The sequence below is a fragment of the Ipomoea triloba genome, chromosome 8, assembly GCF_003576645.1.
Source record: "Ipomoea triloba cultivar NCNSP0323 chromosome 8, ASM357664v1".
In the NCBI taxonomy this organism is placed as follows: Eukaryota; Viridiplantae; Streptophyta; class Magnoliopsida; order Solanales; family Convolvulaceae; genus Ipomoea; species Ipomoea triloba.
Window position 1 is genome coordinate 16,427,982 of NC_044923.1, and position 8,206 is coordinate 16,436,187.

The 8,206-nt window shown below is 29.8% G+C and overlaps 1 long non-coding RNA gene across 2 annotated transcripts; it reads left to right on the forward strand.

Moving 5' to 3' along the window:
• The first annotated feature begins 4,616 nt into the window (after positions 1-4,616).
• On the forward strand, positions 4,617-7,000 carry LOC116026805. Of its 2 annotated transcripts, XR_004099899.1 has the most exons (3): positions 4,617-4,941; positions 5,312-5,362; positions 6,698-7,000. It is a non-coding gene; the product is annotated as an uncharacterized LOC116026805 (long non-coding RNA). The 2 variants fall into 2 exon arrangements; XR_004099898.1 differs by having other exon boundaries at positions 5,312-6,999.
• The last annotated feature ends 1,206 nt before the right edge of the window (positions 7,001-8,206 follow it).

Here is an 8,206-nt window from a genome sequence, read left to right on the forward strand (position 1 = left end):
TCCAAAAAAAGTAGTATTACTGCATAAAGTCTCAAAAAATCATTGTTCAAAAACCATACACCCTAGAACATAGAACCCAACAATTTTGCAATTCTCATAAATTCTTTTCTTCCTTGATCACTAAAGGCCTACACTTCTTCAAATTCTGACTTGATGAGAATTGGTCAAGTAGACATCTCTTAATAGCACCTGTGTCAACTTCATCTTGATCATTGGCCACACCTTTTAGCTTCAAGTTAGCTTGCACTATTGGACTAATTGCCTCATCACCTGATTCACTTTCCTGTGTATGAAAAAAAATAGTCCTTATAGATCATCTACTTAGTAGTAAAAAACTGTTATGTAAGTAAAATAATTAGATTTATAGGGCATCTGTTATATAAAGTCAATTACATCTGATTCTAGGTCATCTACATCTTCCTCTATCATCCTAGATAATTCATCTTGATCATCCAACATAGATGGACAGTATTGAGCTTCCAATTCCTCATTATGAATAACACTTAACACTGATATAGGCTTAGCTGGATTCCTAATGTGTTCATTCTTGAGATTGATTCTAAACACCATAGATTTGTTCCTCAGCTGTTCAAACTCAGCTGGAACCTGCATCTTAGCTTGGGAAACAGAAGTAGTTAGTTGAATTAAAACAGTTAGTAGGAATTAATTTTTAGTCAGTTAAAAAAAATTACCATAGAATACTTGGTTTTCAAATCATAGGCAGTAATGCCCAGAAGCTCAAAACAGTCTTTATCCCACAATACAAAAGGTGCATCACTTGTTTTGTCTAGAACCCTAACAATTACTTTGTATCTCACATTCCCTTCTGCCCAATTAGTCTTGCAGGTGTCACAAAAGTAGTAAGTCTCTGTAAGAGTAAGTGATTTAAAGCACCCAGGTTTTCTACATAAGTTATAGAACCATTTCTTTCCACTCTCAATTGAAACAATGGTACCTGGGACATAATAATAGCCTTCCTGCAAATTTGAAATACAAAAAAAATGAACTTAGGTGTGACAAAGTAGTTAATGAATATATTGTGCATAAATCTGATTGTGCTTACCTCAGCCCTTTCATACAAATCTCGTATTGTGCTGACAACTATAGGAGATTGTGAATTATTAGCACTGTGACCATAAGACACCACAGAAATACTTCTGAGTGGGCTACAATTAGCCTTCAAACTGTTAAATGAAATAATTACATGTTATTTTTGAGAATTTAGATATAAGAAAGGTAAAAAATGTATTTAGGGGATTAAGATTACCTATTTCTGAAATCTGCAAACTCTTGGCAGTCCAAATTGAATAAAACTTTTGTAGTAGTGTATGAGCTTGAAATCCTGACCTCACCTAAAAAAAAATACAGGAAAAATAAGTATAAATCAAGCAAAGAAATAATCTGATTTTTATTTTATTTATGATGGCAGGGAAGGGGAACTTACTGTCAACTATTTTGGCACGACACAGTTGGAGCAAAACAATCAAATGGCCATCAACATGGTTATTGAAAAATGGCATAACAGCAGGTACATGTTCATCCCATAATGTACATTTGATTCTATTTCCCCTAAGTAAACAGGAAAAGTGTAGTGAAACAGTGTAAAGCATGTAAAAGAAAATACATGAAATAATCTAATCTTTGTCAGTAATTGAGAAACTTACTTTGAGTTTTCAATCAAAAAATCAACCAACTGTGTGGGGAATCCAGCAATAACCTTATCCTTAGGAGAATAGAACTCAACTACTCTACCAATAACATCTAGAATGAAATGTAGATGTGTTGAGAGGTATGATGTATATGTAAAAAAATTGAAAATGGTAGAGTAGCTTACCAATCAACAGCTTCTTTTCAATTTTTCCAGCCAATAAGTCCTCAATAGGTTTAATCCGAAATAAAAGGCTTGGAAAACCTTTTCTCCTATGTCTCTCAATAGTTGTGTATTGATTAAACCTCATCATGTATTTATGCTGTGTAGTTTTATACTGGTAGTAATAAGACACGGCCACAAAGTTTTTGACATCATAAACTTTACCTTCTTTTAGCAGATTTGAAAATTGGTCACATAGGTACCCTAGAAAAATATTAAGAAAAAAAAAAGAATAGAAACAAATAAACTTTATACTCAGTATTAGCAGTTTATTAACAATTTATTATAACATTTTGCAGATTAAGATGAAGCAGTTATGGAGTACAAATTACCTCAATGTCATGAAAAACACATTCTTGACTCTTGACAACAGATTTGTTCCTACCTTCAGTCACAGTGTAAGTACGAATCAATCTCAATCTAATTGCTTTCTTATAGGATTGAGGGGAAATGTCTTTTGTTAAGACATAGAGCATTGACATTTTGTTTTGTAAGGTATGGAAAATGGCCAGCAAAAGAGATACGTAGCAAAAAGAAGGAAGCAAATCCATTTTATAGAAGATTTTGAAGCCTGAAGAATGAGCATAAGTTGCAACCTATCAAGACACCGATAAACGAAACGACATGGGGCTTAATACGCATGCCTGCATTTTGAAATTCGAAATCCTAATGATATGATTAGGGTTTATGTAATGTATGTGATGTATGTAATATCAATATGGTATTTAAGTAGCTTGAGTCTGATGGATTGCCTTGATATATAAGAACTGTAATTTATTTATAACAACTCCCCATAAATTGGGAAGGCCAAAAGATGGTAGTAATTAAGTCTAACTTAAATACTAATACTAATTGATATATTGATTGTAATTGATAGTAATTGATATGGTAATTGATTCCGCCAAAACCGTACGTAAACATGAGCGGGAAGACTACACCAAATCCTAGAGCCAAAACCAAAACGTCGTAGTTTAGAATGGGCGGGAAAATGGAGCCATTTGATTGGCCGAAATCTTATGGCTTTATTTGATAGAAGGATGTATATATATACCCAGAAAGTAGAATAGATACAACAAAAACAATCATCACACCATAGCTACTACGTGAAGCTAAAAAGGCATAATCGTATCCCAAGAAGGAAATGAAAGAAATTAAATTAATATAAATACAGATAAATACTCATACACCAATAGGATTAGACTCCTAATTAATGTGAATGATTACAATGTCTATCATAAATAAATTCAACCAATTAAAACAAAGAATTCAGAATTTTGTTAATGATTACAATCTAAATCAAAAAGCTTTACCTCTACTAACACGTTTTATAATACCAATGACTTTGGAAATCAAAATCATTTTAATCCATTCTTCCCAAACTGCCGTAGCTTCATCCCTTATCTCTTATTAAAAAAAAAAAAAAAAAACAACCTAAATTGCTTGGGCGGGAATTGGGAACCATTTTCATTGCCCAAATCTATGGGCTTTATTATATATATATACTAGTATGTTACCCGTGCGATGCACGGATTAAATATTTAAATTATGTTATGTTACGTTGTTAAAAACTATTCATGTTATGGAAATGAAAAATAAAATTGATATATACCATTTATGTAATATTTACAATTTGTCAACACAGTAAACGGAGTAGAGATCTATTTGTTAAACACTCTAAAAAAATTTAAAATTCCGTGCATCCATCGTAGCAATTTCAATTCCTTCAGTAGATATTTGATTCCGGGACAATACGATTACATTTTCCACGAACATCAAAATCAATAGGTTAATTTCTTTAAAGTAGTAAAATGAATAACAATTAATTGAATTTATAAACTAATAAATTATTCACAAAATTCATGAATTCAGTAATACGACCGGTACATTTATGAAATTATTATTACAATATGATATAATTAGTATTAAGTTATTAATATGTTAATAGACCAAAATATAATAATATTTCAATACAAACAAAAAATAATAATTAGCATGAATAATGAATAACCTTAATAATAATAATGATAAAAAAAAATAATTGATAACAATTATCATCAAAATAATAATAAAATTTGAAGTAATAAAAAAACTTTTAGAATACAATTTCTACTAACAATAATAACAAAAACAATAATATGAGTTATAAATATATAGTATTGTTGTAACATTTATAATAAAATAAAGGTAATAATATAACATATTTTACGAAAACATGTGCAGTTAAAAAGAAAACTTAAATATTTGATTTAATGTTATTAGTGAAAAATTATTTATTATATAATACATAGAATATGCTTACAAATTATTTAATATCTCTATCTTATACAAATTTAATTTAATTTAAATAAATGAATATATATTATCTATAAACAATAGAAAAAACATCATCACTCAATTCTAAATAGCAATAACAATATAACAACATAACTCAATTTAATTATATAATATATGAAATTCTAACAACATAAATTAAACTTCCGAAATATAATACTTAAAAATTAGTTTCTTAAAAACAAAATTAAAGAAAATTAAAATATTAATACAAAATATACACAATAAAAATTGTTGCTTAAAAAAAATACAATAAAAGTTGTTATACTAAGAACAGCAGCCCAATCCATTCTAATCTATTCAAATATATAACCCAACACACAGCCTAAAACCCAAGCCCAAAAACCAATACCCAAGCCCAAACCCGACCATATAAAAACAAAAACTAACCCTAGACCAAAACTGATCTCTCTTGGCCTCCATCGGTCTGCCCCCGTCTGCGAATAACCAAGCTAAAATTCCTGCGAAGGATATTCTAGGGTTTCTAGCTCATTCACTGCAATTTCACACGCAAGGATATTCTAGGATATTCTTCGACAATCTCACACGCATTTCTTGGATCAGTGTAAGAAATTAGTCTGGAAACAGACTAATTTCAACATGCACTCACATTTCAGTACACATTGTTGACACTCTCCACAAAATAAACGGAAGGATGAGAGGATATCAAGAAGACTCTCCGGCATTCCGTCGATTCCGTCTCCGAGCTCAGGTCTTTCTCTACAGTTCTTCCTCTCCCGGTGAGTGTTGACTTCATCTCCTGTTCTTCGTGTAATTAGGTCTTTCTCTACGGTTCTCCCTCTCCCGGTGAGTGCCTCATATATGTTTTTTGATTTCTAGAATTATAGTCTCATCGCGATTTCTCTTACCTCTCTGTCTATCTACACAGGAAATTCTCATAACACTTAAAATGTGTATACTTTCATTTGAATTTACATTTCTTTTTTATTTATACAACCTTATGTTTATATCAGTATATCAGTACCTGTATATATACATGCATAAGTATATGCATTTATCTATATATGTTCACATGTACACACACACACATATATATATATATCAAAGTATAAATTGCTAACACATAGAATTCCTGCATTCATGTTGCAGAATGCATACACAAACATCACAGCAATTGAGCAAAAGGTTGCAAATCACTGAGTAAGTAATAATTTCAGATTATTTGAATAAAAAAAAGCAGGTATGTTTCCACATTACCGTCTCCTTCAACCTGCAATTTCCTTTTTCCACAAATGATATCTGTACTCTTCAGTTTTTGCATTGTTGTTGATATTGCTTGATATGTATTTGGAGGCAATTGAATTTATATTCCAGTAAATAGGAAATAGAAATCTGGTTCATTAAATGTTAGGTATATATAGATACAAATTCTATACTTGTATAGAAGTCACTATAAAAAATTAAGCTAAGAAGTCAAACCTTACCATTGCTTGACAATAGGAATAGGTGTATGGCTAGTATTGGGTATTGTGTAACTTGTATTCTACTCAAATACTTTTCAGTGTTTTTGTTGTTATAATTTTTATATCAGCAGATAAATATTCAAAAATAGAGTCAAATGATGAAAAAAGGAGGGTGATGCCAATTTTTTCATGTGTTGCAGCCACAGATCAAAATCAGATTTGTGTGTGTGTGTGAGACTTTATGTAGATAAGTTAGGCTTTAGACACCCTCTCTATTTAACTTAATGAATGTATTGATTTAATGTGACTACTTGTGTGTTTTCAAAAAAAATGTGACTACTTGTAACTATCTTGTCCAAATTGTATGTGATTTTGAAGTTAAATACACAACTTGTTGCATAAAAAATTACTTTTTAAGTAGCAAATGATGACAAAGGAGTCTAATGCTTTTTTTTTGGGTCACACATTTGACTTTTCTGTATTCATTTAAAACTGATAATGTCATATTTGAATTACTTTAATTTGAACTGAAAATTTGATAGATTGAATCATTATCTGTTAGATATATATGTGAATGGTATTCTACTGATAGTTTACACCAAATGTAACCTTAAAATCATCCATAGATAACTTTAGCATTTAAGCACATATTACAATAGAATGGACAATGATAACTCTAGGATAAATGAATACCTGTTTCATGAAGTATATCTGTTCAATAGAAGTGAAAACTGCATGATTAGCCAGAACTGCAGTAGACAGAACACCATAACCAAGCCTAGAGGCAGAATGTATACACCTTAACAGTGTCAGATTATAGCTACAAACAGAAAAGAAGACACAGTTTAGAAACTGGAAAATCATACAGTAGTATAACTAAAACAGCAATAGCTGTTAACTCACATGTTCTTCAATGGAAATGAACATACCCTACATTTAAAAGGAAATGAAAAAAAAATAATTTGATAGGAAGAATATAAGGTAAATAATGATAGCATCCTAGTATAAAAAGATCAAACCTGTTATACTGGAAAACACATTCATGGCTTAACTTTTTCTGATTTCATTTCAGTGACAACATACTTACAGCAACCTTATTGCCTTGGTGGTTCGTTGAGGATGAAGCTGTGCAGTATTAACTGCCCAGACATGGTGGACAATATCCAGCAACAAAACAACTGATGTTCAATACTTGTACTTTCTGTGCAATTCGAAGTTCCAAAGCTCTAAGATGATGTTGTCTAGTTCTCTAAATTTGTGTGTAAATAGCTGTGAAGTATATGTATTTATAGAGGTAAAAGCAGGTTTGTAAAATTAAAAAAAATATATACATAAACAGTACTTTCAATGTATCCCATCAGCAGTGCAGCCCCAGTATACGAACACGCAATGTCAGAAAATAAGTCCACCAACCCTAAAATAGGCCATAACCTATTAACCTAAACTTCCAGCTCAAATCAGAAAATAAAAAATAAAAATGCAAAGCCAAAACGTCACCATATTTGATGGGCGGGATTTTGGAGCCAAATACTGTAGCCACTTCATTTTGCTTTAATATATATATATATATATATATATATATATAGAGATATAGAGATAGAGATAGAGATAGAGATAATATATAATATATATATATATATATATATATATATATATATATATATATATAAAATATATAATAAGATTATGCATCTTTTAAATTTAAATATATATTCCATAATCAATTTAATAATTTCAACAAAACATTTAGGGTGCGTTTGGTTCGCACATGGGAATCGGAATCGGAATGGGTATCAAATACTTGGTAAGGGTAATGGGTTTTGGTGAAAGTATTTAGCATGTTTGGTAGTTGGGTGGAATGTGAATGATTATTAATAGTTGGGGAAGAAATGATGAAGGGAGATGAAACCCTTATTTAATAAGGGTATGGGTTTTGCCATTAATGGGGTATTCCAAACTCATAGTAGTATTTACAAAACCTATCAACCAAACACTAACAATCACGTTGATACCCATACCTTATGCCTAAACCTCCCAACCAAACACACCCTTAAAGTATTTCCATTTCTTAAAAAAAAAAACTTTTTCCCTTATTTTAATTTTTTATGCATTTCTTTCCAGTTTCATAATATTGTTTTTAAATTTGTGTTCATAAATATTTAAAATTTTTCTTAAATACATGCACATACTTATACACTATATTAATCATACAAAATTAAAATTCTAATTTTGTTCATTTCTAAATGTAATTATTTTAATTTGTAAAGAATTAGAAAAGATATGTACTTCAATCACTAATGTGATTTACAAAGAAGTTTTAAATAATTTATAATATTCATTTCCGTTTATTCAACTATTAAAAAACATTATTACGTTTATTTTTTACACATTTAAAATTTACAAATTTAATGTAATTAGACATACATTTTAAATTTTATACCTTTGTATACTAAAAATCTTTTTTTTTTTTTATAATTTATAAATAATACTATATAAATTTAACTTTATTTATCATAATATTTTACTATAACAAATAACTTATATATTTTCACAAATTTGTCCTGCATCGCACGGGACAATA